Raw genomic sequence first — 6545 nt, 5'->3', positions numbered from 1 at the left:
AGGAATGCACAAAACTTATACCAAACTTAGTGCATAAAACCAGAACCCCATAAGGGCATACACTGTTTCATGTGCCTGGGGTGGCAGCATGAGAACAACAAAGAACCTGTCCTGTTTCCTGGAGTCTTTTTATTGGGTACGTAACAGAGTAAATGTGCAAGAATGCACAGCAGTCAAGGATAAGAATGAGAGAGGGGCAACTCAGCACCTGTAGCTCAGCAGCTAGGGCACTGTCCACATACACTGGGGCTGGAGGATTCAAACCCAGCCAGGGCCTGCCACACAACAATGACAACTACAACAAAAAAATAGCCAGGCATTGTTGCAGATACCTGTCGTCCCAGCTACTTGGGAGGCTGAAGCAAGAGACTTGCTTAAGCCCAAGAGTTTAAGGTAGCTGTGAGCTGTGATGCAATGGCAGTCTACCAAAGGCAACAAAGTGAGACTCTGTCTCAAAAAAAAAAAAAAAAGGAATGAAAGAAGGAAGATTATAGGGCCTGGGAAGGTTGGGTAAAAGATAAACAGGGACATAGGGTGATGGAACATCTGAAGAGGCCAGATAACAGAGCAAGCAGGAGACAGGGAGAGAGGAGAGCAAGTCTCATCTCCTCAGATAGACATCTCAGCTTCTCAAGGTACCAGTTGATGGTCTCAAATGCCTGCACTGCTGATTTCCCCATGCAGGGATACTCATGTAGACATTCCCCTGACTGGGCACCTTCAGGTTTTTCTTCTAAATTAGGAGTACAGGAGTGGCCTTCTTGCAGGCTTTCCCCTGGCTTTTGAAGGACTCATGAGGTCTCAGCCTGTCTATTCCTACTGAGAGACCCAGGGAGGGCAACACCAGCAAGCCCTCCTCACAGAGAGACAAGGATGCAACCCCCTCCAATGTTCCTCACTGACTTTTATTGAAGTCTCAGGCATGAGAAAAAGCAGCACGGTGGAGTGCTTCTCTTCAAAGAGAGAGTAAAGGTTAAAAAAAATAGTTTGTCTTTAGCTGCATGATTGAACTCTTAACACATTCCATTTACTGCACTTCTGTCTTGCCTTTTTCTTATCACTGCTAAATATAACTCAGGGCTGAGACAGTATGCTATGTCTAGCGAGGATTGTTTTTAGAACTCAGGGCCAGCAATGATGCTTGGCTTTTTCCCAGATCACTCCGTCCTTAGTGCCTAGCACTTTTAACCCTATGCTCTATCCTACAATTAATGACATTGATTGTCTTTTCATGTGCCTATTGTCCATTTCCATATCTTTTCTAGAATAATGTCTATTCAAGTATTTTGCTATAATTTGGTTTATTTGCTTTTTTATTATTGGCTTGCAGATATTCTTTGTGCATTCTACTTATAATTCCCTTATACAATATGAGAATAGCAAAATGTTTCTCCCATTTTGTATGGTGTCTTTCTGCTTTATAGATAGCACCTGTGAAACTTCAAAGTATTTAATATTGATGAAGTCCAATTTCTTTTGTTTCTTGTGCTCTTGGTGTTATATCTAAGAAACCATTGCTTATTCCAAGGTCATAAAGATCTAAAACTCTTTCAAGAATTGTATAGTTTTCGCTTTTACAAACTAAGATCCTTGATCTTTGTATTGTTTTAATTTTGTGATAAAAATTGTATACATTTAAGGTGTGTGACATGTTTTCACATACACAGTGAAATGATTCCTACAGTCAACCAAATGAACATATCCATCACCTGGCATAGTTACCATGTTTGAGAGAGAGAGAGAGAGAGTGAGTGTGTGTGTGTGTGTGTTGACAGCATCTGAAACTCTTAGCAAATTTCTAGTACACAATAAAATATGTAGGTTACTATGAAAGTTTTGAGACACTGTGTTATGATCTGTTATTTCACTTCCAAGAAACACAGAAAGCAGTGTCCTTTCTGATTCACCCATGCAAATTTCATCTTGCTCAGCTTATCAGCATTGCTGGGAGGGCTTCCTTTGTTTCCATCAATGTGGATTTTATGTTTCTTGATTTTTATGTATCTCAAAACTTTCATAATGATCCACATATCATTAACTATCATAATACAGTACATCAGCTCTGTAGACTTATTCATTCTATATAACTGCAACCAAGACTTCTCTGTTGCCCCCACATTCCTACCTTTGATAACCACCATTCCATTCTCTTCTTCTATATATATATATATTTTTTTTTTTTTGAGGTAGAGTCTCACTCTGTTGCCCAGGCTAGAGTGTCATGGCCTTAGCCTAGCTCACAGCAACCTTAAACTCCGGGGTTCAAGCCATTCTCCTGCCTGAATAGCAGGGACTACAGGTGCCAGCCATGACACCCAGATAAGTTTTCTATTTTTAGGAGAAACAGGGTGTTGTTCTTGCTCAGGCTGGTTTCAAACTCTTGAACTCAAGTGATCCAAATGCTCTGACTCCCATAGGGCTAACATTACAGGAGCCACCATGCCCTATGTTTTCTTTAAGGAGTGTTATAGTTCCCAGTATTAACATTTAAGTCTTTAATCCATTTTTATTTAAATTTTTGTGTATTGGCCAGGTATGGTGGCTCACATCTGTAGTCCTAACACTCTGGGAGGCTGAGGCAAGTGGACTGCCTGAGGTCACGGGTTTGAGAACAGCCTGAGCAAGATCCTATCTCTTAAAAATAGGCAAGTGTTGTGGTGGAGCACCTGTAATCTCAGCTTCTCAGGATGCTGAGGCAAGAGAATCACTTCAACCCAAGAGTTTGAGGTTGCTGTGAGCTATGACACCACAGCACTCTACTGAGGGCAACAAAGTGAGGCTCAATCTCAAAAAAAAAAAGTAATTGTATATTATGTAACAGTCAAGTTTCATTCTCTCATATGTAGATATCGAGTTTTCCCAAAACAACATGTTGAAAAAACTCTCCTAGCTGCAGCAGCCACAGCACATTCCAGCACATCCCTCCGTCTGCAGCAGCCCTGCACGTCTTCTGTGGCAGCAGTGCCTGGCTAGCTGAGTGCCGCAGCACACTCCTGAATGGATGCTGGCTGCCGGCCATGGCCACCCTTCATGGGCTGTGGGCTGTGACCTGTACCCCTGCTGCTAGCTGCCCTGTACTGCCACAGAAGCCGCGAGAGCACAAGGCTCTGTAGCTCTGCGGTGGGTAGCATGGGATAATGCATCCATGGTGCACAGATATAGCCTCTACAGGATGTGGGAGTGGTGGGTCTAGATGGGGCTGTAGGCTGTGCTCCTGATTGCAGCATACCTGCATATCCTGCCCCCTCAGCTCTTACCCTTCACTCATGGAAGTCTTCGGGCAAATACTTTACTTACAAGAGACTGCGGATCTCCTACCAAGACTCCATAGGTGTAGTTGGAAGCCTGGAGATAGTTGTGCTTTTACACAGGTTTCCAACATCCAGATATGATTGGTATGAGATTTGGGAAGGTCTGACCTTGAGGTTTCATCGAGTGATTGCCCTTGATTTCTTAGACTTTGTCTTCAGTGACAAACTGAGACCACATCATTATTCCTTATTTGACCAAGCCAGCATCATAGAATCACTTCTGTGGCATCTGGGGCTCCATAACTGCAGGATCAATCTTTTGTCTCCTGATTATGGAGATATTGTTGCTCAGTAGCTTGATTTATAGGTACAAGCAGAATCGATTTGGTCAGCTTACCCTAAAGCAGGGGTCCTCAAACTTTTTTAACAGGGGGCCAGTTCACTGTCCCTCAGATCTTTGGAGGGCCAGACTACGGGCCCCAGGATGAGTCAGCTGTTAAGCAGAACAGGCAGTGGCAACAAAAACACCCAGCGGGCCGGATAAATGTCCTAGGCAGGCCACATGTGGCCCATGGGCCGTAGTTTGAGGCCACCTGCCCTAAAAAGTCTCTGTCAAATGGAGGTATTTTTCCTGAGACTCATCATTCTCTTCTTCTCCAACAGCTACTCAAAGATGGAGGCCTGCTGTCACCCATCCTCAGCAGGTGATGAACTTCTTCGTATTCTCTCAAGGTCTTACCCCAGTCTTTGGGCCATACACTCGGCCCTCCAAGAGCAAGCTGTGGCACATATGGGCAGAGATCTGCAACAATGATGGGAACTTAGTCATTGACATTCTTTTATAGTACATCACTCAGAGGAAGAACTTTAAAAGAGGCTTAGTGAGAGCTCTTGCCTATCCATCTACTCCCATTCATTTTATCTGTGGGCCATTGAATCCTATCAATCCCTATCCAGAGTTTTTGGAGCTATTCAGGAAAGCACTGCTGTGGTCCACAGTGTCAATTCTGGATGACCACATTAGCCACTATCCACATCTAGAGGATCCCTTGGGCTTCTTGAATGCATATATGGGCTTCATTCACCGACTCCTGAGCTGGAAAGAGTAACTTCCCTGTATTATCTCCCCTATTCCCTTATCTGTTTTGTTTCCACTTAGAAAGAAATGCCCAAAAGAGGTCCTGGCTATCAAACACTATTCTATCAAAGAAGTCCACTTTACTCACATTAGTGAACAGTATATAGGAAAAAGCCAGCAGGAGCTCCAACTAAGGGTTGACATAATAGTCCACTTTGTATTCCTTTGACATCCAATCAGAAGTGGATGGACTTGACTTTGTCTTTGTGTTCTTAGGAAGTTCAACTACTCACTGATGCAGAAGGACAGAAATTCCTTTGCATAAAAGACTTTTTAACACATCTTTGGACTTTTCCAAAATATTTAGAAATGCTAATTTCTGGCCTGACCCCACTGGAAGCCTAAAGTAAAAAGTGAGAAGTGGCTGCCTTACCTCTCCTTGAATGGCTTTAAGGGCACAAGCTCTTTTAAAGTTATCTAAGCAACACAGCTTCAAGTGAGAGTGAGGCTCCCTTGTTATAACTTTGGATTTAGTTTCATCAGCTACTTCTAATTACAGACATTTGTTAAAATGGATACTCATTTAAATATTACAGTATTCTAAGACTATGATCTATCTGTATGTTATATATATTTTATAAGGAAACTAAACCAGCAGACCCTTATTCTGCAAAGTAGTGAACCTTTTTAAACTTGAACTAAATCCAAACTATTTACTGAATTTCCTAAAATCACAGGACATTAAGGACTAATAGCATCTGTGCCAGAGACTGACTGTTGTTTAGTTGGAAAGACCAATTCTGAAAGAAAACAGAAGTCTGACTCCTCTTACCTTAGGGCTTAGAAACGTCTCTTCTGAGCTAATGTGGTGGGGAGGGGATCGTTTTGTAGTTCAAGTTAGCATGCTGAATATACATTGATTCCTTTCATAATGGTCGCTTAACTCCTCACTGGCTGTCCCAGAGAGGCCTTCTCACATAGCTCAACAATTCCTGTACTTTGCAGACAGGAACGTTATGGATATGTTAAGAACAAATTTTGAGAGACCTACGAGCAATGGTGCTGAGTACTTTCTTTTAAAATGTATTTCTAGAGAATGATATTGTGAGGATCACACCTATAATTTATCCTATTTGGGTACAGGTGAATTTGTCTAAAGGTTGAATATAAATGTCTTAACATAACAATTATGAGAAAGACATGATGGCTATGTTAGCCACTTGGATGAGAGTTTTCCAAACTGCATATAGAAGTAACACACTGTATCTTATGAGAGAATTAATGTAAAAAAAATAAAAAATAAATAAAATGTATTTCATTGTCTTAGTTAAGCAGGATTAAGTGATTATTTTAAATTCATTTTTTATTAGCATCTTCAAGTATAACAACTTTGAAACTGGAATAAGTGTTTAGTATCTGTTAATGAAAAGAATAGTGACAAAAAAAGAAAAGAAAAAGCTCTCCTTTCCTCATTGTGTATTTTTGGCACCCTTCTCAAAAATTAATTTGTCTATATTATGCTAGGTTTATTTCTGGATCATTAGTCTGTGCATCTACTTGTATGCTAGTACCATTGTCCCGTCCTGCGGGACACGGTTATTCGTGGGGCGAGGGGGACCCAGCCTGTAAGAGAATAGGCAAAAAAGAGGAAGAGGCCAAGCAGATTTCTTGTCAAGGCCCGATTTAATGGGGGTAACAGGTCAGTTTTAAGGTACTCAGAGAAGACAAGGGGTGGGGCAAAGGAATGCGGGAGGTAGAGCTTGCATCAATCTACTGCTGGGAATGTAAACGATGTGTCTGAAACATTTTATGGCTTCTCTGGGAAGAACAGCTCCTTGTCTGATAAGGGAAAAGCAGCTCCTTATCTGATAAAAGTTAGCATACTCTCCGGGGTGGGGATGGGCGGCCATCTGGCGTCATTTGGCTCCTGACATACCATATTGTGTTGATTTCTATAGCTTTATGTTATAATTTGAAATTAGGAAGTGTGATTCCTCCTAATTTTTTCTGCCTTCTCAAGATTGCTATGGCTTCTCAGGGTCTTTTGCTGCTCCATACACTCTTTAGAATTTTTTTGTATTTCTGTGAAAAATAGCATTGAGACTTGTACTGACACTGTGCAGAATCCATATACCACTTTGTATACTATGGATATATTAATAATCTTCTAATTCATGAACATGAGATGTCCTTCCATGTTTTATGTATCATCTTTC

General features: G+C 41.5%; 1 pseudogene; it reads left to right on the top strand.

Annotated features, from left to right (window-relative positions):
- Positions 1–3172: 3172 nt before the first annotated feature.
- Positions 3173–4360, top strand: LOC100946383 (annotated as a pseudogene).
- The last annotated feature ends 2185 nt before the right edge of the window (positions 4361–6545 follow it).

Source organism: Otolemur garnettii, unplaced genomic scaffold (assembly GCF_000181295.1).
Source record: "Otolemur garnettii isolate 467f Iridium unplaced genomic scaffold, OtoGar3 scaffold00344, whole genome shotgun sequence".
Lineage (NCBI taxonomy): Eukaryota > Metazoa > Chordata > Mammalia > Primates > Galagidae > Otolemur > Otolemur garnettii.
Note: the sequence above shows the minus strand (reverse complement) of the source record. Positions and strands in the feature narration are given on the sequence as shown.